The following is a 25327-nucleotide window of genomic DNA, read 5'->3' on the forward strand; positions in this document are numbered from 1 at the left end:
TCAGTTTCTCAATAAAACTGACAAAACGAATGCTGTCATTTAAATAACAGGCCTGACAGCTTTGGCACTGCTTTGTTATCATGATCCTGCTCTTCTGGCTTTTTGGTTTTTAAAAAAAATGTTTTACATCACTTGTGTCAAACATACAGGACACTCATTCCATGAACAATACCTTAAGTCTGCCTCTCCATTGTCTCTCACTCTTTTCTCTCCCCCCACATGTCACTGTGGAGAAAACAGGCGCGGGACAGGCCCGGCAGCTCATGATGAAATATGACCCTGGTGATTAGTGGATTGTCTGCTGTTAAAGATGTTAGAGATATACAGTCCTCTGTAGTTGGAAGCCACAATAAGCGGGCGGTATTCCTTCTTCACCCCCGCACTGGATAACTTCCCTTCTGTGATACACAGAAGCTTAGGTTACTGTCAAGGGGAGGTGAGCGTTTCATTTTTACAGTGGTGGAGCAATGTAGATTGTAACCCCATGTTGTCATATTTTAGGCAACAGTCTGCAGCTGCAGTCCAGCTTCACTGAATTTTTTTGAACTTGTTGTTTGGGTTGCATTAGCTAACATGTTAGCCACAGTGAACTTACAAGGTTGTGATCTTGTACTGAACAGAAATCAAGAACAAACATGTTGCCAAAATTATAAAAAGTATACTATAAGAGGCAGATCCCAAGGTGCTTAAAAATGCAGCTTTCTTGTCATATGTGCCAATTGTATCATTTTAAATTACATATTCAGATATTCAGGCATCATCTTTACCTCAGTATTTTATATTCAACCTCTTGCCTGCTGCCAAAACATTTAGCATACAAGCATACTGTAATTTCATTATAATTATGAGCTAAAGGCTAGTGGAAAATCATGAGCTTTTCAAACAGAAAGTGACCGATACTGCTGGCAAACTTAAATTCCTCACTGATTACCTGTTCCAAGTTCATGTTTTAATTTGTAAGGAGACGGAAAATAATGTCTGTTATCCACGTAGATCTTTGGTCATTTGTTATTCATTCATTTAGCCCTGACACTGGAGTCGCTGAGGTGGAACGAGCGAAACAAGGAAAGGCTTGTGCGTGCGTTTCAAACCAGACTTGACCTGAGCTGAGATGGCAGAGAATTGGCAGATGAATTTCTCCGCTTCGCTCCATTTGCTGCATTTTTACTCTATTCTCTGACTCTGTGTCATTCCAGGTGATGTAAACTGGCATGTTTCCTGCCGCTTTACAAATACTGGGCAGCGTGTTGTTGGATATCAGAAGACAGTGACTTCATACGTTTCAGGGAAACTGTGTTATGATGTCACTCTTTCCAGTACTACATCTTCTTTCGATATATATATATATATATATATATATATATATATATATATATATATTTTTTTTTTTTTTTTTTTTGCAGTTAAATTAAGGGCATGATTGTCATGGCTACTGAACGGACCCACGCGCAGACAGTTCTTTCAAGGAAACAAAAGGGGATTTATTTACAATAGGGATCACCTTAGTGCAAAATATATGTACAGTGAGTTGGGAGGGGGTCCAGGGCTCCAGGGAGAGAAGGGGGGGGGAATCCACACACACGCTTCCTCTTCCACTCAGTCACCGCCACCGCTCCTCCGCACACACGCACTCCTCTTCAGCCGCACTCGCTCCAACACTCCACACACTGCCCCACTTGGACAGGTCCGGTGATTCGGTCCAGAATCTACAGACAGAAGGTCAAAGGTTAGTTCCACAACATAAAACACGTGTAAGCGATTCTTCTTTGAATATGCCGCGAGCACGAACTCAGGTGGTTCGACGTTCCAGCGGTGAGCTGCTCTGTGCCACTGCCTTAAATAGCAGCTGGGGAAATCAGCCAGATCAGCCGCAGGTGGACACCATCCACAGGGGTGCGTGGGCCAAGAGTGAGAGCCCGTAATGAGCTCCACCCAGGCAGAGAGGAGGAGGAGAGACAAAAAACTAAAACTAACAACAACAAAACCTGTAGCCAGCGTGGGCCAACCAGAGAGACACGGGGACCGTGACAGTACCCCCCCCTTAACGGGAGCCTCCCGGCGACCCACCAGGCTTATCCGGATGAAGGCGATGAAAGTCGGCAACCATCCCGGGATCCAACACAGCGGAGCGGGGAACCCAGCAACGTTCCTCAAGGCCATAACCCTCCCAGTCCACCAGATAGTGAAGACCCCTCCCGCGACGGCGAGAGTCCATGATGCGGGAGATCGTGTAGGCAGGGAGGCCACCAATGACCCGAGCGGGCGGAGGGGGCCTGGAAGGAGGGCACAATGGACTGGAGAGACACGGCTTAATCTGAGACACATGGAAGACATTGTGTATCTTCATGTTGCGCGGCAACTTAAGGCGAACAGAAACAGGGTTTATCAAAGCAGCAATTTCAAAAGGCCCGATGAAGGTTGAGGTGAGCTTCTTCGATTCGGCATGAACAGGAACGAAGCGTGTGGACAACCAAACCTTTTGACCGATGGTGTACTCAGGAGCGTGAGTGCGGCGCCGGTCAGCCAGACGTTTGTAGCGTTCTTTCGTGCGCAGCAAGGCCGCACGGGTGGCCCTCCAAACCCGGCGACACCTACGAAGGTGAAACTGGACCGAAGGGACAAAGTGCTCACCTTCCAGAGCAGGGAACAGAGGAGGCTGATACCCCAGGGAGGCCTCAAACGGAGATTGCCCTGTAGCTGAAGACGTCAGGCTGTTGTGGGCATATTCCACCCAGGGCAGTTGGTCGCTCCAGATGGTTTGGTTGGAAGCAACTATGCAGCGCAGAGCGGTCTCCAGCTCCTGGTTAGTGCGCTCAGTTTGTCCGTTGCTCTGTGGGTGGTAACCAGAGGAGAGACTGACCTTGGCTCCTAGCGCCGAGCAGAACTCCTTCCACACACGAGAGGTGAATTGCGGCCCACGATCCGAGACCACGTCCTCTGGGATGCCATGGAGGCGGAACACATGATGCGTGAGATGCCGAGCCGTCTCCAGGGCCGTCGGGAGCTTGGGGAGTGCAACAAAATGCGCAGCCTTTGAAAAGCGGTCAACAATAGTCATTATAGTGGTGTTACCTGCTGACTGTGGGAGGCCGGTAACAAAATCCACCGCGATATGGGACCACGGCCGAGACAGTGTGGGTAAAGGTAGCAGCAAGCCGGCCGGAGGTTGATGTCCCAGCTTGTTGCAGGCGCAGGTTGAACAGGCAGAGACGTACTCCCGAACGTCTCGTGATAATGTGGGCCACCAGAAGTAGCGCTGAAGGAAGGTGATCATTCTGTGTACTCCTGGGTAACATGTGAAGCGGGCAGTGTGAGCCCAATGCAGTACCTGAGACCGAGTGGCCGATGGAACAAAGAGCCGCCCCGCTGGTCCTCCTCCTGGATCTGGTTCAGCCCGCTGAGCCTCACGAATGGCCGACTCGATTTCCCATGTTATTGTACCAACGGCACAAGTCGCTGGCAGGATGGGCTCAGGGTCCTGCCTCTCCTCAGGCACCGAGAACTGCCGTGATAGGGCATCCGGCTTCACATTCCGAGCCCGGTCTGTAAGAGATTGAAAAGTTGAAACGGGTGAAAAAAAGAGCCCACCTGGCCTGTCGAGCGTTGAGACGTTTTGCTGTTTGCAGGTAAGCCAGGTTTTTGTGGTCCGTCCATACAATGAATGGCTGAGCCATGCCCTCCAACCAGTGCCTCCATTCCTCCAAGGCCAGTTTTATAGCCAAGAGCTCCCGGTCTCCCACGTCATAGTTGCGTTCGGCTGGGGAGAGGCGGCGAGAGAAGAAGGCACAGGGCCGTAGCTTACCCTCTCGCTGTTGTGAGAGCACCGCGCCGACCCCCGAGTCGGAGGCATCCACCTCCACAATGAATTGGAGTCGCAAGTCAGGCTGAGCCAGGATGGGTGCGGTGGTGAATCGGTCCTTGAGCTGTGTGAAGGCCTTTTGGGCCGCCTGATCCCACTGAAAAGAGAACTTAGGAGAGGTTAAGCGGGTCAAAGGCAGAGCGATTTTACTGAAGTCCCTAATGAACCGGCGATAAAAGTTGGCAAAGCCGAGGAACTGCTGAAGCTGACGGCGATCAGTTGGTTCCGGCCATTCCACAACAGCTTTGATCTTGGCCGGATCCGGTTTGAGGTTACCCTGGTCAATTATGTAACCCAGGAACGCCACTGTTTGAACGTGGAATTCACATTTCTCCCCCTTTACAAAGAGTCTGTTCTCCAGCAGCCGCTGCAGGACCTGTTTTACATGGGTTACATGTTCGGTTTCAGTCTTAGAGAAAATCAGGATGTCGTCCAGATAGACGAAAACGAACCGATCTAGGAAATCACGGAGCACGTCGTTAACCAACGCTTGGAAGATGGCTGGGGCGTTGGTTAGCCCGAAAGGCATCACCAGGTACTCGAAATGACCGAGGTGTGTGTTAAAAGCGGTTTTCCACTCATCGCCGTCTCGGAGTCTGACCAGGTGATATGCATTTCGGAGGTCCAGTTTGCTGAACATGGTGGCCCCGTGAAGGAGTTCGAATGCAGATGAGAGAAGCGGGAGAGGATATTTATTCCTGACTGTAATTTTGTTCAGCCCCCGGTAATCAATGCAAGGACGTAGCGATTTGTCCTTCTTCTCAACAAAGAAAAAACCAGCCCCTACCGGGGACGAGGAAGGGCGTATTATGCCAGCAGCCAAGGATTCTGAGATGTAAGTCTCCATTGCTTCCCGCTCAGGCCGCGAGATGCTGTACAAGATGCTGTAGGTAACGGAGCCCCAGGAAGCAATTCAATGGCGCAGTCGTACGGCCGGTGGGGGGGTAACGACCTCGCCCTGTCTTTGCAAAACACCTCGGCCAAGTCGTGATAAACTGGCGGCACAGAGGAGAGGTCCGGTGGTTCCAAAGCCGGGGGCGGTTCGACAGTAGAGGCGAGGGGAGGGGCTGATCTAAGACAGTTCATATGACACTCCTCCCCCCACCCAGACACGCACCCCCTCTTCCAATTTATGCGCGGATTGTGTTGCTGCAACCAGGGGTGGCCCAAAACCAGGGGGGCGTGCGGAGCCTGAAACACAAAAAGGCTGATTGTCTCAGAATGATTGCCAGATAACGTGAGGGTAACCGGCTCCGTAACATGAGTGATGTCTGGTAGGCGCTGCCCCGACAAAGCAGAAACACGAAGGGGGTGTGGCAACGGGTCGGAGACCAAGTTTAAGCGTTTGGCGAGGTGTGAGTCAATGAAGTTTTGTTCGGCGCCAGAGTCTATTAAAGCGGAGAGAGAGTGTGTCATGGTTTGCTTAGTTATCTTGGCTGGCAGCAGAAGACGTGGAGGAGAATCTTGAGAGAGCCCGCCCACCAGTATTCCTGCCTTTACTGGCGGGCGCGCCCTTTTGATCGCAACGGGCAGGTTGCCACGAAATGGCCTGTCTTGCCACAAAACAAGCACTCACCCGAAACCAAACGGCGATGGCGCTCAGTGGCGCTAACCCGGGAGTGCCCCAACTGCATGGGTTCCTCCTGGTCCAACTCCTCCCTTCGCTCACGGAGCTCTGCCTGGGCTCCTCCGGGCACCGTCTTGGGCCGCCCCGAAGGCTCATGAAAGGGGTGGAGCCGGGAACTCCATCGTGCACGCAGGCGGCCGTCTACTTTCACACACAAACTCATTAAAGCATCTAGCGAGGAGGGCAATTCCCGCATGGCTAATTCATCTTTTAACTCCTCACAAAGGTTATTTAGCAGGGTACAACATAATGCATCCTCACCCCAGCCGGTCTCCTCAGCCAGAATCTGGAAGTCAATGGAGTAGTCTGCCATACTCCGCTTCCCCTGCTTCAGGTTCAGCAACCGATGAGCTGCTGCTTCGGCGCCGGATCCCTTCTCAAAAACATTTTTAAATTTCGAGAGAAAAACAGCATAGGTTATGTCTGGATTGGCTTTAAGCGCTGCCTGTGCCCACAGCAGCGCGCGGTCACGTAACAGCTGTACAAAGAATGCGATTCTTGCTCCATCATCTTCAAACAAACGTCTCTGTTGGCGGAAAACCAAAGAGCACTGCGTCAAAAATCCTGCACACTTTGACAGCTCACCAGAGAAGGGCTCAGGGGCAGGTAGACGGAGTCCTGCGGTGCCTGGCTCCAGAGCAGAGGGGGCTGTTACTTCAGCTGCTGCCGGCTCCACAGCTTGGGCTTCGCCGCCTTGCGGGGCGGGGTGAGCCGCCGAGGGCGTTCCTTCCAGCGGTGTAAGCCGAGCCACTGCCTGGGTGAGGGACGCAATCTGGCCAAGCAGGTGTGAGAACATCGCCTCGTGGCGGACCAGCACCGTCTCCTGTGACGCAAGGGCTCGCTGGACTGGGTCAAGGTCTGCTGGGTCCATATTCTGGCTGGAACGTTCTGTCATGGCTACTGAACGGACCCACGCGCAGACAGTTCTTTCAAGGAAACAAAAGGGGATTTATTTACAATAGGGATCACCTTAGTGCAAAATATATGTACAGTGAGTTGGGAGGGGGTCCAGGGCTCCAGGGAGAGAAGGGGGGGGGGAATCCACACGCTTCCTCTTCCACTCAGTCACCGCCACCGCTCCTCCGCACACACGCACTCCTCTTCAGCCGCACTCGCTCCAACACTCCACACACTGCCCCACTTGGACAGGTCCGGTGATTCGGTCCAGAATCTACAGACAGAAGGTCAAAGGTTAGTTCCACAACATAAAACACGTGTAAGCGATTCTTCTTTGAATATGCCGCGAGCACGAACTCAGGTGGTTCGACGTTCCAGCGGTGAGCTGCTCTGTGCCACTGCCTTAAATAGCAGCTGGGGAAATCAGCCAGATCAGCCGCAGGTGGACACCATCCACAGGGGTGCGTGGGCCAAGAGTGAGAGCCCGTAATGAGCTCCACCCAGGCAGAGAGGAGGAGGAGAGACAAAAAACTAAAACTAACAACAACAAAACCTGTAGCCAGCGTGGGCCAACCAGAGAGACACGGGGACCGTGACAATGATAAAACACGTAAATCTTGTAGAAAGCAAAAATATTTGCTCGGAACCTACTGAAGATCAAGTGAATCAGCTCCGTGATAATTACAGTATGCTTCATAAATTGCACCAATTAAAGTGTGCCTGTTAATTTTTATTTTTTATGAATGAATCAATCAAACCACTAAACATCCAAGTTACTACAAAGTACTGGTCAGTAAACCTCTCTTGAACACTACTGTATCTATGTTCAGTACATTCCAAAAAGTCTACGCTGAAGCCTTTGAAGTTATCGTTAAGCTGCCCTGAATTTGTTTTGTCTGCTTCTATTTGAGAATTTCTGCATTTCCTACAAAGTTTTTTGACAACCAGTGTTTGCCAGCGAGTCATAGAAAACCTCATGGCACCACTACATTCTGTTCAATATTTTTTTTGTACCAAGCTAGCATCTTGGCTCAAAGGATGAAAGCACAATTAGTATGCTAGTCAAACAACAAAATTGATCAGGCTGAAGAAACTGGGTGCAAAAAAGCTGTATTGCCTAAAGGAGAAATGCTAATGATGTTGGTGGTTATTATTTTTACTCTAACGCCACATGCAAGTCAGATTCTCCGTTTTGCTAAAGAAGTGTTTCCACCTCTATGGTTGGAATTATCAGCAGTATTCATACTGCAGTTGTGTTGCAAATACATTTTGATACAAACACAACGGAAAGTGTTGTTTAGATACACCTGCTGACACGGCTTCTTAATCCACATATCTAATCAGCTATCCAATCAATGCATCTAGGCATGTAGACTTGGTCAAGTTGACCTGCTGAAGTTATGTAAAGCAAGATAACATCCCAAAGCTCAAATCATCTTAAAGTGGTTTCTTAAACATGTTACTTTACTCAAAGGTCCTCCACAGTGACCAGGTCTTAATTCAACAGAGCACCTTTGGGATGCTATTGATATCAACCGCATGATGCTATCATGTCAATATGGACCACAACCTCTGAGCACGTTTCAAGCACCTTGTTGAATTCATGCTACTAAGGTTTTTACCAGGGCAGCTTTGAAGGTAAAAATGGGTCCAGACTATCTGAATAAGAAAGAAGGGCATGTGCAAAAAGGGTGTAGCTATTGCAGTATACAGTGTGTTAGGTGGATGAGTTGTACAGGGAGATGGCCACAGGCAGGAATGATTCCCTGCAGGGTATGCCTAATAAAGTGGTCAGTGTATGTATGCCACCAATGTACTTTATTCTTATTAAATATTCAGTTGTAGCCATTACTAAGCATATGTTGTACACAGGAGCCTACTAACCGCTTCAGATAAAGCAAAATACAAGCTATGACGTGTCATATAAAGAGTACAGTAATGCACCAAACACGCACTGCCAGTTGATGATCTGTTTAAGCTATAAATTTCCCATCTCTCCCTCTGACACGTCTGTGCTGCTGTTCTCTTTTGCTGTGTGCTGTTTCAACCCCTCCACCACCCCAGCATCCACACATAGGCTCCTGGGGATGACTATTTATCATTCTCTAATGTGTATATGTAACATAATTGCCTGGAGCTTGGAGCCTAGATGCCTGAATAACCACATTCTGCTCCTGTAATTTCAAACATAACTTGTCTGACAAAATTATGGTTAAGTTTAGGCACTTGCTGAAGCACCCAGTAATTGTTTGCAATTTTGTCTGCACAACCTCCAAGGCAGATTTTAGGTAAGCAGAGATGAAGAGCAGCCAATCAGACAACTCGAGATTGTGACAACGCTTGGAACAGACACGCTTTGCTGCTACAAAACGTGAAAGCACGCAGACGCTAACATGAAAATAATCACAGGAAGTGTTTACACAGACATTATTAACACATTTAAATGTATATACATATTAGCCACCTAGCTTAATTGATTCTGTTGATTAAAGACCCTTAAAATGTTCTTTGCTCACTACCGACTCCGTGGCTTTAAAATATTAGGGTTGTCCAAATTCATGGGCTGCATCCTCCTGAGGCCGCACTTGTAGACCGATTACAAGGAAGGCTGTACAAACTCGTAGACTCCTCCAAATGCAGCCGACAAATACATTCTCCTTTTTCCCAGATCTAAAGGATGGGTCGGGTGTATCTTTCATGGCCCACCATATCCCAGAATTCATAGCGCGGCCCAGGCAGGTCCAGTTTCTAACAATGGCGGCTGCTACTTAGTTTTAATATTACTGTTATTACTCTTTCTGGGTCACAAAATAAAGTTTTAAGATATTTTCATGTGAGAATGTAGCTGTGTGAACTTCAAATATCTGCTTGGTTTTTCAAGACATCGCATATTTGCAAAAGTGCTCTGATGTTTTCGGAGACATCTGTGACCCACCAGCTCGATAGCTATCCGGAGCGAGAACAGCTAACTCCGCTTCGCTACTCAGGTTAAACATGATATATAGGTCACTTAGATCACTTAAAAATGTTATTGTTTGGCTTATAAATAACCGATTTATAAAGTAAATCGGTTTGGCTGAGATTAAAGTTATAGTTTTCACACAGCTGAATAAACGTCAAACGGAAAACTGATTAAACAGCTGGTGACAGAAAACTGAAGACTAGATCATCCTATTTCACAGCCACTCACTTCTGGCCTATCGACCTTTGGAGGACCCAGCTCACATAGACCACGAAGGCCGGGTCCTCAGGAAGATGCAGCCTCTGAATTTGGACAGTAATGCAACTTCTGCATGCGTGTGCATTAGCTTTGCCTCTCCGACACTTAAAATTGACCAGCGTGTCTGTGTTTTGTCACGATACTTGGTTGAATCAAAAGAAAGTAGAGAAAAAGTAACTAAAGGAGTTTGTTTCAGACAGGATGAAGCGAAATAAGCTACTCTGTAGATTAGATACAGAGCTGATAAATACGTCCACTTTAAATATACTTAACCACAACTTAATCTCCGGATGTTCCATTTTCCATTGCAACTCTTCAAGTGGTTTAAACGTGCATAAAAATGTAATGATTAGGCTGGTGCAGGCTACAGAAAGTTGTGTAATAGGCTTAGTCTTGTGAGAAGGTCTTTGTTTAACTTGCTATGCACTCAAAAGGTCCTAAGGGTGCATTTTTTCCCCTCTAAGGTATCGAGTTGCATCCTCTGTTCCCCGGATCCATGCTGCAGCTGTCTGTCTGAAAAACATCCTTAATTGTCTTCTCCTTCTCACATACAATGTCGTCTAGACTGCAGGTTAGTTTTGGATAATGACAGGGTCTTACCTGGAACTTGCGCCCTCATCATACACCGTATAGTTTTCTTAACTTGTGATAAATCAGCCTTGCTCTACTTGAAGCAGAGGGGAATTATAGAGAAGCATGAATACTTAATTCAATCCTTCCTCAGCAGAGGTAGCAAAGTAATGAGGCAACTTCCATGTACTTGCACTAATAATGCCTGTGTTTCTTATCGGTGTGAGTGCTGTTTATGTCAGCAAGCTGTGAGGCACAGACCAGCGCTGGTTTGTACAACGCTGGCACAGCGGAGGAACCCTGGGATTTGTTTTCTTCGGCAACTGCAATAGTTAGAGTGGGGAGAATGCTGATTTAAATTCGCACAGCAAATGAGTGTCAGGTCTCACCATGGAGTCTAAAACAAGTGGAAAAACTGATCACAGGCAAGTTACTGCACACTAGATAATTGCATCTGCATTCCCCGTTCAATTACCAGCTTGTGTATCTGCAGACCATACCGTCCCCAAGTGTGAGTCAACAATATGGAAATTGTGCGATCACCTTAATCATACGAAACAGTGTCTGCAATTATTCCTTAAGAAAATACGCAGGAAATGGACCGTGGCCTCCCGCCACTCCTGCACGACCAAGACGTCAGCTCCACTGGAGGAAGCCGGGACTTTAATTGCAGGCAGGTCTGTGTTTACTTAGCAGTGACAGCGGCAGCCACTGAACCTGTGTTTATTTTCGACTTTGGATGACTTTAGCGGAGAATAAATCATCCCCCGTGCCGCCGCATCATAAAAAACCTTTCGCGGGGAGATGTCGAGTTGAAAGGGACCTGCGTCCAGTGGGAAAGTAAACTCTTTTTGCACCTTTTTGAAGAGTGATGCATTAGGCCCTTTTTGCTGCCGCATTAGCACATAATTGTCCCCCAGTCTTTTCAAAATGCAGAATATCCACCTTCGTGCATTAATTGTGGACACTCTGCAATCTCAAAACGATCGGCGCCGTGCTATCTTCCACTTAGCGCCTCATTATACGCTGGAAATCCCAGTGATGGCCCATTACGGAGAGTCAAAGAGAGTGCTGGCCAGAGAGAGACTGCAGTTACCATGAGGACCACTGTATCGCTGGCCCTCTGTGTCCTACAGAAGGGGTACTCGTGGGACTCACTCGCAATGTGAAGTGTTCCCAGGGGTTACACGGGATAGCCGAAAGGGGAAATGTAATAACTCGGTGACGAGGACAGGCTGCCAATTACAGTCAGCTCAGCATAGAGGAGCAGGATCAGATACATTGAAAATGGTGGCATTTCTAGACTCCCCTGGGAAAGCCCTCCATCAGTGAGCTGCCAGCCCACTAGAAATATGAGCAGCAATGTGGGAATCCAAACAATGTTATAATTGCGAGTGATAACAGCGAGTAAAAGAATACATACAAGCACGATTATCAGTTGTGCTGTTGTTTCAAGATTAAATATACGGTCATGCTGGGGAGCTCCTCTTATTCTTGGCATTTTAATTGCACTTACGGTTTGGGTTGTCCCTGTGACTATTTCTTCCAGTAACATAAACGGAATGAGTGACCCATACAGGCTCGACATTCCTCACGCTACAGATAAGCAGCTTAACATGAGACAAACCAAACAAGCTTAGCGCAGCTTATAAATACTTTTGTTCATATTACCTGGTTCTTGAATTTTTTTCAGGAAAAAGTAACACTTTGTTTTTCATCACACAATATGTAACATATGTAACCCAGGTGCTACAGCCACGAAGAAATGACACCCTCTGTCAGCTCTTAGGTTTTACATATCAGCACAAAAGGAGAAAATGTCATGGTCCTGGGTCCCCTGACCCAGCGTTTTTAGTTCCTTGTGATGTTTGTAATATTGTACTTGTGTGAGTTATCTTATGGTTTCTAGTTTCGATCCCTTGCCCTTCATGTTTCGCTGTGTCCCCTCTGTTCTGTGTAAGTCTGTCTGCATGTTTGATTTCCCCTCTGTGTCTTTCGGTTCTTAGAGTCCTCTGCCTTATGGTTTGTCTCTGTGTTTCTTAGTTGCTGTCTCCACTGTGTCAAGTTCGCGTCTCTGTGTGATCCTTCCTGTTTTACTTTGAAGTTCCGTGTCTTATGTGAATGTGTCCTGCTTTGCTTGTCTCGTCAGTCCTGATTTCTCCCAGCTGTGCCCTCCTTCTGTGTCTCATTCCCTCATTATCCCTCTGTGTATTTAAGCTCTGTGTTTCTCTTTGTCAGTGTCGTAGTCTCCCTCATGGCTGTGTTTCCCTGTGTGTTAGTCATCCATGTTCCAGTTTAGTTTTCCATGCCATTCTGCAATAAAGCAGCTTTTTGAGTTTAATTTCATTGTCGTGAGTTTTGCGTTTGGGTCCTTCTCCTGCCTGTACACAGCCGAAACATGACAGAAAAACATACACATTGAATCATTTTCTACAATTTTTCTATATTATATATCAAATATTTTACATATAACAGGACATTTTGAAAAAAAAAAATAATTTCAATGTCTTAAAATTAGGTAAACACAACCTTAGATGAACAGCACATGTCATTATCCTGCCATTAATTATTAATGAACGGTTAAGCCACAATACTGGCAGTGTATGAAAAGGTAAGTGTTTCCCAAGGTTTGGTAGCTTGAAGTAATCACTTCCTGTATGCCTTAACAGAATTTTGGCCACCCTTCTTAACAACGTTGCTTTAGTTCATTGAGGTTTGCATTTTTCTCTCTAACATGATACACAGGTGCTCACACATGATTATGATCAATTAATCAAATGTAAACAATCACCAGCAACTGGCTATTGTTTACCCTCTTAATTCCTATGGGAACAGCTTTTTCCACACAGTGCTTCTACATTGTGGCTTAATAGTTATTAAATACGCCATATGATGCAATATGTCATGTTTTGTTATTAATCCAAGATTGTGGTTACTTAATTTTAAGGCCAGATTTTTTTTGTTGTGTGTTGTGTAGTTTCACCATGACTGTATTCTTTCCAGATCTAAGCACTGATAATATTTCTATATTTGAAATGTTGCTCATTGCATTCAGTTTGTCAGACATTAGGTAGTTTAAATATAAGGCAACCTACGTACTACCTGAGGGGCGAACAAAAAAGAGCATTAGTTATATGTTAAAATGTGAAATTATTAATTAGGTTGCATCAGTTGTTTTATTTACAAATTGAGCATCTAAAGACGCTGTGAGTCACAGAAACGCAAGCTAAATGCTTCACTGTAACAAAGTACTGTAAATGGAACCAATCAGAAGGCCCTACGATGGCATGCAGCTCAGTAATAACCTAATGTGTGTTCACAGGGGACAATGTAAAGTGTTACTTGTTTTTCAGATGACATTGTAAATTACAAATAAACTGTTTCTCTTTTGGCCATCTGCTGCAACCCCAACCAGTCGCAGCAGATGGCCCCGCCCCTTCTTGAGCCTGGTTCTGCAGGAGGTTTCTTCCTGTTAAAAGGGAGTTTTTCCTTCCCACTGTCGCCAAAGTGCTTGATCATAGGGGGTCATATGATTGTTGGGTTTTTCTCTGTATGTGTTATTGTAGGCTCTACCTTACAATAAAAAGTGTCTTTAGGTGACTGTTGTTGTGATTTGATGCTATATAAATAAAATTGAATTGAATTGTTAGACATATGCATCTTGAATTTTAGACATAAACATGTTAGATATGTAGCAATGTGAAATTTCAATCATCTCTTTGAGAACAGATATTTTTGGTACAAAGAATACAATGGCATCAAACTAGATCATCAAAGAGTTGCCAAAAATTATTCATACTACTTTACTACAAGCTACTTTCTAAATTGCTTATCCAGCTGTAAATTATTCTGCTAAAGAGGTGGGTTATATACCGGACAAGCTGCCAGTCTATCACAGGTTAAATGTTTTAAAAAGAGCTTGAGTTTTCCAGCTCCACCTAAAGTTCTCCTGTGCGGTTATGAGTATATTTTTGTCCAATGGCAACGTGCTCACTGACAAAGTGAGTCAGTGCCAGGATATCCTGATGACCGTCTGCAGCAGCAGATTCTTTGGGAGGCCCACTCTGAGGATTAGGAGGCACTGCGGTCTGAACCTGAGACCTCTGCTGTTTGTTTATCTCTTCCTGATTTGGGTCACTGTGACTTAGTACTGTACTGTTGTGACAACATCCCATTTTTCCATTTGAATCTGTTCACACAACTATTATATGTGTGTGTGTGTGTGTGTGTGTGTGTGTGTGTGTGTGTGTGTGTGTGTGTGTGTGTGTGTGGAGAGGTAAGAGAGACAGGCAGATAGAGTGCACAAAAATGTTAGTCGTGTGCATTTTGTCCTATGTATGCGTGCAGAAAAGGAGCTAATCTTGAATCCTATTCATCAAATTTTCTCTTACTTTTTATTGTGGGTTTTTTTTTTGTTTTGGTTTTTTCAAACAAACTAGGAGACATTCCTTTTTTTGCCACAGCCTAAATTGTTGGCTGTTCATTACTGCGACACTACCGTGGACAAAGCAGTGCCCGTTATAGTCAGCTCAAACAATATTTCAGAAACGGTTGCTCGTTCACAACTAATTAACTCCTCGGGGCAGTGCAGAGGAGTGCAGAGCAGAACAGTTCTAACTGCCACGGTTTGGAGTAAACAAGACCCCGGCGGGAAAAAGGGTCTTGTCTTGGCCGGCCAGCTGGCCCATTTTAATAAATCGATGCGCTAATCATTGAGTGCCCTGGCCGCGCTTCCAGTCCCTCTCCCTTTGAGGTTAATTTAATTAGGTTCCAATGCTGACAAGTCCCTGACTCGCACAGAGAAGTGCAAGGTGTAATTGATTTTTTTTCTCCCCGATATTTTCTTGCTTTTAGTTGGAGACGACGAACAGGGTGAAGGGAATTTAATGACAAAAACAGTCAACAAAGAGCTCATTTCTGTGGCTTAGGGAAAGTTTTAGTTTATGATACAGCCGAGGTCTAATGAAGGAAGATTAATCCTTTGCAAATGGCGTGAGTGTATTTACAAGGCCCTGCTCTGTATAGATTTTTGTGTGTTTGCCCTGATTTAGAAGTGCATTGTTAAAAAGTTAAAAGACATAAAACTCTGTCTGTATGATAAAATGTATACAGCAGTTTCACATGATGTTTGTCCCCATCAGGCTGCTATAACAAGTAATGATTGTGCGTAGCCAGGCATTTATAATTTTTATGATGATAATGATGCTTTCTGATTGTTAAACCACCACAAATCTATGAATAACTGGCGAGTTATATGCGCAAATTTCAAATGCACTGTCAAATTTCTCTGCTACAGTTTAGAAACTGTTTCTTGTATAACACTAATAGTAAAACAAAATTACTACAGTTTTCTACATAGATAAGCCAGTTGGTGTAAAGCAGTGGTCCTCAAAGTGTGTGGCGCGCTCCATTGGTGGGGCGCAAGTTACCTGGCAGTCATGCAAAACTAATGTTTAACATCGGAATCACTTTTACGACGGAACAAAGAAATTTGCGTCAGTCAAGTTAATAATATTTGCATCCACTGAAAAGCTGCAGCTGCGTGTTTAAGGCGACAGCCGCAATAAAGAAGTGTACTGAAAAGTCCAAACATTTGGTCGGGTCTGTCGGGTTTGTCAGACAGTGGTGCCGAAACCCAGGATTGGAGCACGAGAGACCCGATAGCATGTTAGGCTACAGCCTACATACATCAACAACAACAACAGGACCTAGTTCATTCTGTTTTAAGCCGGCTAGGCGTGATTGGTGCGTCCGCCTCCCCTGCAGCCACGCCGCAGACCACGCCCCGCCACAGCTCTGCAGTCAAAAACAAGCTCACTGCAGCCACTAAGAGTGAACAGTATTAAACTCACTAATATTTTTCATCTCTGTTCACAAGTTTCTGGATTTCTTTTTTTTTTTATAAGAAGAAGCGGTGCAGACTAATGAAGCAGTCTACTGACAAAAGTGACAAATAGTTGTTTGAAATAAACGCTTGATCAAATAAGAATTACTGAAGGAGACATTTTGAAGAAAACAGATGTCAACAGTTAGCAAAAACAAAACAGGTAACAGCTGATGGAAAGCTGCACACACAGGTGCCATCTTGGAACTTGACCGTTGTGAAGGATTCAGTGTGAATGAGTTTATTATCTAAATAAAGTTGCTGCTAGGCTTTTCTCTCATTGTTTTGTTTAGATGGGGCGTGAAAATATTTCTTCCTGCCATGTGGGGAATGATGTAACAAGTTTGAGAACCACTTGTTCGGCTTAGTTCGTGCAGCTTTGCCTCTAGTCTTGTTAGCACACTTTTGCTTGTACTAAAAGCATGAGTCCTTTAGCACATACTTAGCCATTACAAGAATGTTAAATGGCTAACCCTGCTTCAGGGTCTACTACTGTAAGTTAAAAAAAAAGCTCATATTTTTTAGTAGTTTATTGGCTACAAACATTTTTAAAAATCTGTGCATGAAAACTGGTCGTCTTTAAGAAATGAGAACTGCCCTCTTGCACTTATCAATCGTTGCTTCAAAAGTAAAAAGAATTAGATTTTAAACCCACAGCTTTAAAGATCTACTACAACGTTCATGTTCTGTGGGTTCAGAGTGAGAAAAAGTCTATATTTCAAACAAATCAGAAACTGACTTTTACTTTCAGTATTGGTGATCTCTTGACAATGCAGATGATAATGTGTGAGGTAAGCATGAGGGCTTTATCCAGATCAGTTCCATTTAAACTTTTCATTAAGCCAGTAAACAGCAATTTTATTTTGGGGTGAAAACTACCATCATCTAGATTAAAAACATCAAGAGACTCACAAAACAAGAAAAAATAATGGAAATGAAATTACCTACAAATGTAAGTTGTGCCGCTGCTTCTTCCAACTTGTTAAAGTGCAGCTATGCGCTGCAGCTGCTGTTTGCAATATCCCACAGTTGTGAAGAAGAAATTATGCGCCTGGTTTAAAAGGTTTGTATTGTTACATTTGACTGGATCACCAACGTCTAAAAAGGGAAACATGAGGCTGAGAATATTCTACATATTTGTTCCATTTAAAAGAGATGTTGCAGAGTTCCTGTAAATCCTGTTTTGCTGGTGTGGTTGTACCTCAAACTGTGAAGTTGATGTTCATAGTTTATAAATATTACATTGACAGCAGTAATAAATACTCTAATGACAGGCATAGCAACAGGAGCTGGTAAATGTTCATTTATGAACTGTTGAGCAGATACATATATTGTTGTGTTTGGAGTTCTGTACACCTGGACGATCAGACTGCAAGCAGGGATCGACTAAAGCTGTAGCAAGATGAACCTCCACTAATATCTTTAGTGGCCCCTTGAGTTTAATAGTGCAATCAGCTTTCACCTACTTAAATCTGTCAAGCAGAATCAGAGCTCTCCTCTTTCTTCAGCTTTACTCTGACTGCACACCCCTCAAAATTTTGTTCTGAGCTGAAAAAAAGTACAGAGTCTACAGTCCCTCCTGGACATGTTTGCCTGTATGTGCACACTCACACACAGGCAAACTGAAGTGTGGAAGGCTCCAGCATATCCTCAGGCCTGTGGAGCACTGATCTGGACAAATCCCTGGAAGCCACAGCCTGAGCTCATGGAAAGTCTTCCTAATGCCAACTCTTGAATTCATGCTGCATTATCTCATTCTATTATCAGGACTATTTTCAGGTAGCCAGGAAATCCGTGAGCTCACAATACAATGAAGAATTCTACATATTTCACTTGAAATCTTGTATTCACATGCCGACAATTCCTGAACGCTTAAGTTTTTTCTTCTTCCCTGTCCCAGATGTGTACAGCTGGGTGGAATGCGCCTCTGTGCCACGCCAAAATCACTGTTTGTCCTCTAAAATAACTCCACGCTTGGACTGCAAGGTGTGCGGTGCAGCCGCAGCGCCGAGGGAACATGTGTCCAGCCTGTCAGCGTAAACAGTTGTTCAGTTATGCGAGCAGCAACACACTCTCCAACCTTTCCTCCCCCCAACCCGACAACAAACAGAAGAATGAATGTCAAGAAGTGGTTCTGGCTCTTTTTCACTTTATCTCCTGCTTCAAGCCAGAATGAATAACTCCTGACCCAGCCAGGTTTGTATACAGTATAATGTGCTAGTCCCAAAGCATTTCTGGAGTGTTAAAGGGCACAAGCTACATGTACTTGTAAGATTTGTATCTGCTGATGCTGATCAGGTTGTGTTGAAATCCTTGGGTCAAGGCTGCACTCATTGTACATTGGTTATTTCATGTCAGAGAGCCTCTCCAAACCTTTAAACTCATCATTTATTTAAGAGTTTCTTGTTTGCCTTGTCAAGCTGCGGCCTTGCTTGTGGTGCCAGCGTGTGCCCCAGTCTACATTTTTGCATCTCACAAGGCTAACCTGTATTAATATTTCAAATCAGGGAAGCAAACAGGCCCCAGTCCATCTCTTGATTGGCAGTTGAGGTGATGCAGCATTGAGAGATTATTGATGCATTGTTATGGGGTTAGGTTTGGGCTGCTGGAAAATAAAAAATGAAATCAAAGCAGCAAACAGTTGCCCATCTATTTTACAGAGTTTAATTGAATAATTCTTACTTGGGCTGCGAAGCTTCAGGCTGATTCCAAGTGGCACAGATGTCCCATGAATAAAACATTTACTCTGTGGGCAAATATTAGCACTTGCAGTTATGATTATTTTCTTGTTAGCGTTTGGCAGTGTCAAACGTTCGTCTTTGGTGTTGCAGTGCGATTGTGATTATAATTGGTCACGTCGAAAACAAACAAGCTGCGACACATGACTTAAACAGGCGAGATAGAGTCAATCCATTAAGATTTGCATGTTATTTTTAAAAAGATTATCTTTGTCTATTCCTCATCTGGATCACACTCACAGCCAGTGATGTTGTCTAATCACTTCCACATCAGTCCGTGGTAATTCTACCCACTTGAGCTGCGTCTGTGCAGGCAGGAGCAGAAACGAGACGCCAGAACGAGTGTGTGAGCGTCTGAGATTTTGGATAGGTTGCAACAACTTTAGTCCATTCACTTAATCCTAGCTACCAACGCAATCTATAATTTCTGTCAGGTTGAGTAGTCTCGCATATCAAGTTGAGCTGGCAGAGATGTGGCTTGGCATCGTAATGCTGTCAAAACCTAACCGTCCTGTCACAGCCTGCACGTTAGACAGAATAGAGTTATCAGAGCTTTCTGTCATAACAATGTTAAAGAAAGAGGAGATCCTGCACTTCCTGTTACTGTCCTGGCTGTAATAACCTCCTAGCTATGATGATGATATTACAGCGCTGCAGAAGAAATGTGCAAGATTCAGTAACGATTGGACAATATGTTTGAAAACAGCGTTAAGAATAATTTACACCAATAAAAAAACGATGACACCAGCAGCTTATCATGCAAACATACAGCTGAATTGTATGTAACCCTGGCTAAGTCCTGATAACCAGCTCAGTATATTTAATTCTGTAGACTGAGTTTAACAGAAAGGGGAACTCCAACAGTTAAAACAGCTACACGTTAAAATCGACATGTTTATGTTCTTTTTTTTTAAGTATAATTCATTTATGCTTCTTTCTCTTCCTAACTATGCACCAATCTTGTCGGCATCTCTAGAAATTCTTATCATGCGGATGTTTGTTTTTCTCTCAGTGGAGCAGTTGATGAACAATGACTGTTGTCTCCCTCTCTAACTAGGTGGTCCCGCCTTATGACAAAGTTTGTATATTGTGCTTTCCAAGAGGCCATGAGAAATGACATCCCTGCAGAGGATGCCTCCTGTGACAGCATGTCACAGGAGGCATCCGCTGTGATGAGTGACACTGTTAACATGTTCGATGATGACCTAAAAGAAAACCACACAGGTTTTAAGGGTATTTAACCTTTGTAGAAATCAAAATGATTTTTAAGCTTTATTCTACCTGGTTATTTCACATTGAAGCAATGGTTGATAAGGCGTGTTTTCAACATATAAGTGAAAATATTTAATGACAAGGGATTCCTTCAGTGTTTTGCTTTGACAGTTGTACCTTGGTGGCTCTAGCCACTATAGTATACATCATTTCACATGCTTGCACTATGCACTACCCGACTCACTGGACCCTCTACAGTTTGCATACCGCCACAACAGGTCCACTGATGATGCCATAGCCCTGACACTACACACTGCCCTGTCACACCTGGAGAAGAGAGACACGTATGTGAGGATGCTGTTTGTAGATTACAGCTCAGCATTCAATACCATCGTTCCCTCGAAGCTGGACAGGAAACTGCAGGATCTAGGACTGAGCAGCTCCCTCTGCAGCTGGATCCTTAGCTTCCTGTCTGACAGACGCCAGGTGGTCAGACTGGGCAGCATCACCTCATCCCCCATCACACTGAACACTGGTGCTCCACAGGGGTGTGTACTGAGCCCTCTCCTGTACTCACTCTACACCTACGACTGCACAGCCACTAACAGCTCCAACATCATTGTGAAGTTTGCGGACGACACTACAGTGGTGGGTCTTATCACCAACGGTGATGAGACGGCTTACAGGGAGGAGGTCAGCGCCCTGACCCACTGGTGTCAAGACAACCATCTCACCCTCAACGTCGCAAAGACAAAGGAGTTGATAGTGGACTTCCGGGGGTGCAGAGAAGTACACACCCCCATCACCATCAACGGCGCTGCTGTGGAGAGAGTGAGCAGCTTCCGGTTCCTTGGAGTACATCTGGCTGAGGATCTTACGTGGTCAGTACACACAAACAAAACAGTGAAGAAGGCGCAGCAGCGCCTCTTCTTTCTCAGGAGACTGAAAAGATTCGGCATGAGCCCCCGCATCCTCAGGACCTTCTATCACTGTGCCATTGAGAGCATCCTCACTGGATGCATCACCACCTGGTATGGCAACAGCACCGCCTACAACTGCAAACCTCTCCAGTGAGTAGTGCGGTGCTCTGAACGGATAATTGGAGGTGAGCTTCCCTCCCTCCAAGACATCTACAGGAAGCGCTGCCTGAGGAAAGCGGGGAGGATCATCAAGGACTCCAGTCACCCCAGCCATAAACTGTTCAGACTGCTTCCATCAGGAAGGAGGTTCTGCAGCATCCGGTCCCGTACCAGCAGACTGAGAGACAGCTTTTTCCATCAGGCCATCAGACTGCTGAACACGTCATAGACACCTCAGCTTCACTACTGGAACTTCAACATTATGCACTCCATACTGTATATAAATGCCACTTGTTTTGCACATATTCAACTCTGTATATTTTATATATTTTATTATTATTATTATTTTATTTTATTTTATTTTTTTTACTATTTAATTTGTAAAAATGTGTATACACACACACACACACACACACACACACGTAGGAAAATATTTAGTATACACATCCAGAAATGCATACACTATTATATATTGTACATATATTTATTAGTTTCAGGTTGGCCATTCTTGTATTTTGCTCGTTTGTGTTGTTGTGTTTGCACATCTATGTTGCTTGTGGGGCTCGCACACAAGAATTTCACTCGCATGTGCTGTGCCAGTGTGCCTGCACATGTGATGTGACAATAAAAAGTGATTTGATTTGATTTGATTTGTTACAATATAGAAAATAGCTGATGATTTGAATGAAGTTTTTTTTTTTTTTTTAATTTCTAATGAGTAAACCTGTTACATAAGAGATGACAGTGTTGCTCAGTTTGTCCTGTTTCTCCCTAGTTGGTGTCTGACCTTCTTTTCTGTGCATCTTTGCTGATTTGATGAAAGCCCACATGTTTTTAGAGCTTTCTTTACTTATATGTTCCTTTTCTTTCCCTTCTGGCTTAGAGGGAACACCTTCTGCCTGGTGTTGCAGGGTCCTGATTACTGCAGGTCTGTATTCCAGAGGGTGATGGGATAAACACAACTGAGTATCATACAAAAATTACAACACTCCTCAGTGACAACAATACCTATGAAGCCTTAAAATGAGACCCCACAAGCAACTACAAAAAGAAAGTCACCAGTTGCCTACAACAAGTTGAAACGCCACTGACTGCCCTACAAACCACCATACCACCTTGTATATACAGGGAGTGCAGAATTATTAGGCAAGTTGTATTTTTGAGGAATAATTTTATTATTGAACAACAACCATGTTCTCAATGAACCCAAAAAACTCATTAATATCAAAGCTGAATGTTTGTGGAAGTAGTTTTTAGTTTGTTTTTAGTTTTAGCTATTTTAGGGGGATATCTGTGTGTGCAGGTGACTATTACTGTGCATAATTATTAGGCAACTTAACAAAAGACAAATATATACCCATTTCAATTATTTATTTTTACCAGTGAAACCAATATAACATCTCCACATTCACAAATATACATTTCTGACATTCAAAAACAAAACAAAAACAAATCAGCGACCAATATAGCCACCTTTCTTTGCAAGGACACTCAAAAGCCTGCCATCCATGGATTCTGTCAGTGTTTTGATCTGTTCACCATCAACATTGCGTGCAGCAGCAACCACAGCCTCCCAGACACTGTTCAGAGAGGTGTACTGTTTTCCCTCCTTGTAAATCTCACATTTGATGATGAACCACAGGTTCTCAATGGGGTTCAGATCAGGTGAACAAGGAGGCCATGTCATTAGTTTTTCTTCTTTTATACCCTTTCTTGCCAGCCACGCTGTGGAGTACTTGGACGCGTGTGATGGAGCATTGTCCTGCATGAAAATCATGTTTTTCTTGAAGGATGCAGACTTCTTCCTGTACCACTGCTTGAAGAAGGTGTCTTCCAGAAACTGGCAGTAGGACTGGGAGTTGAGCTTGACTCCATCCTCAACCCGAAAAGGCCCCACAAGCTCATCTTTGATGATACCAGCCCAAACCAGTACTCCACCTCCACCTTGCTGGTGTCTGAGTCGGACTGGAGCTCTCTGCCCTTTACCAATCCAGCCACGGGCCCATCCATCTGGCCCATCAAGACTCACTCTCATTTCATCAGTCCATAAAACCTTAGAAAAATCAGTCTTGAGATATTTCTTGGCCCAGTCTTGACGTTTCAGCTTGTATGTCTTGTTCAGTGGTGGTCGTCTTTCAGCCTTTCTTACTTTGGCCATGTCTCTGAGTATTGCACACCTTGTGCTTTTGGGCACTCCAGTGATGTTGCAGCTCTGAAATATGGCCAAACTGGTGGCAAGTGGCATCTTGGCAGCTGCACGCTTGACTTTTCTCAGTTCATGGGCAGTTATTTTGCGCCTTGGTTTTTCCACACGCTTCTTGCGACCCTGTTGACTATTTTGAATGAAACGCCTGATTGTTTGATCATCACGCTTCAGAAGCTTTGCAATTTTGAGACTGCTGCATCCCTCTGCAAGATATCTCACTATTTTTGACTTTTCTGAGCATGTCAAGTCCTTCTTTTGACCCATTTTGCCAAAGGAAAGGAAGTTGCCTAATAATTATGCACACCTGATATAGGGTGTTGATGTCATTAGACCACACCCCTTCTCATTACAGAGATGCACATCACCAAATATGCTTAATTGGTAGTAGGCTTTCGAGCCTATACAGCTTGGAGTAAGACAACATGCATGAAGAGGATGATGTGGACAAAATACTCATTTGCCTAATAATTCTGCACTCCCTGTATGGACTTCTAAAGATCCACAAAGAAGGAGTCCCACGCTAGAGTTGGATGTCTCAACACCGGTCTTGGTCTTGAGACCACTTTTACGTGGTCTTGGTCTTGTCTTTGTCTCGCTGTCTCGGTCTTGCTGTCTCAGATCGACATAGTGGTCGGGAGATTTGGAGTCAACAATATCCATGACACACAACGTAACGTTCGATAATGTGTCATGCGCAAAAGCATCAGCTCTAAGAGCCGTGCTTAGAGAGTGCTTTGTAGTGAATCAGAAGAGTCGACTCCCATTGAGCGAGAGCCGGCTCCTCACTTAATTTCCTTTCACTGCTCAGCTCTCACACAGTGGCTCAGCTATGCTCCAATCCCTCCATATTGTGGCCAATCACATGCAAGGATACAGGATAATATCATTATGTGAAAAACAGAGAGGGTGAGAGACGCAACAGTCAAGTGGAGTGTGCGTCTGTCCTCTCAGTAAGTGAGTGAGACAGCAGACCGAAAGACTTTTTTGTCTCAGTCTTGGTCTCGTCTCGACTTTGTCTTGGTCTTGACTCGGTCTGTCTTGGTCTTGGTTTAGGCGGTCTTGACTACAAGTCTATCAAGTTAGCAGTATCAACTCAGCCACCTACAACCAGAGATGGGCAGTAACGCGTTACTGTAATCCGATTACTTTTTTCAAGTAATGAGTAAAGTAAGGGATTACTATTGCAAAAACAGTAATTAGATTACCGTTACTTTCCTGTAGGAACGCTGTGTTACTGCGTTACTAAAACCGTGAGTTTTTTGCGAGAATGTCTCACGACAGTGACGTAAGCAAGTGCGACGTTCGTGACAACAGCTGTGTGCAGATCAACAATGGATAATATATCAAGTGCGGGAGAGAGTATGAGCGTGCAGCGTTTAAAGCGTGGAAGTACTGACCTTACTTTAAGTTTGATTCCATAAAAAGTGACAAAAACATTAGTGTCCGTTGTGCATGGGAAGAAAACTTCTTTTCACAGCGAAAAAAACCTCCTAAAATTCCAAGCAAGCACCGAGTGCGCTACGACGTAATGGGAAATTCACAGAGAAACTCGCGGATTCTTCCACTGACCGCTGCGGCACACCTGCAACAGGGTAAACCTCCGCCTACCCTGCTCCTGCTTTACAGGTGAAAATAGAGCAAAAGGACCGCTAGACCAAAGGACTTTATTTATTTTCTGCTGTGTTTTACTTGCATCTATTTGAAAGAGTGAGTGTAAACACACACAAAAAATATTTTATTTTATGTGCTGGAATGTGCAGAAAATAGGTTTAAATATTAAACAAATTTCTTCCAGTCAGAGAATGTTGCATAATTAAATTTTTGCTTGATGCATAAAGTTAAAAGAGTAAAACTAATAAAACAAGTTTTAAAAAGGGACTTTTACATTTGATTACATTTTGTATGATGGATTATGCAGAAAAAGTAGAATTGGGCTGAAAGATCTATCACTTTATTACCTATTCAGGTTGTAAATCGTGTTTTTAAAAAGTAACTAAGTAACTAAGTAATTAATTACTTTTGAAAATAAGTAATC

Source organism: Aulonocara sp. 'chitande type north' Nkhata Bay, linkage group LG9 (assembly GCF_057382095.1).
Source record: "Aulonocara sp. 'chitande type north' Nkhata Bay isolate Kocher_YH1m ecotype deep benthic linkage group LG9, A_spYH_male_GT1.1, whole genome shotgun sequence".
In the NCBI taxonomy this organism is placed as follows: Eukaryota; Metazoa; Chordata; class Actinopteri; order Cichliformes; family Cichlidae; genus Aulonocara; species Aulonocara sp. 'chitande type north' Nkhata Bay.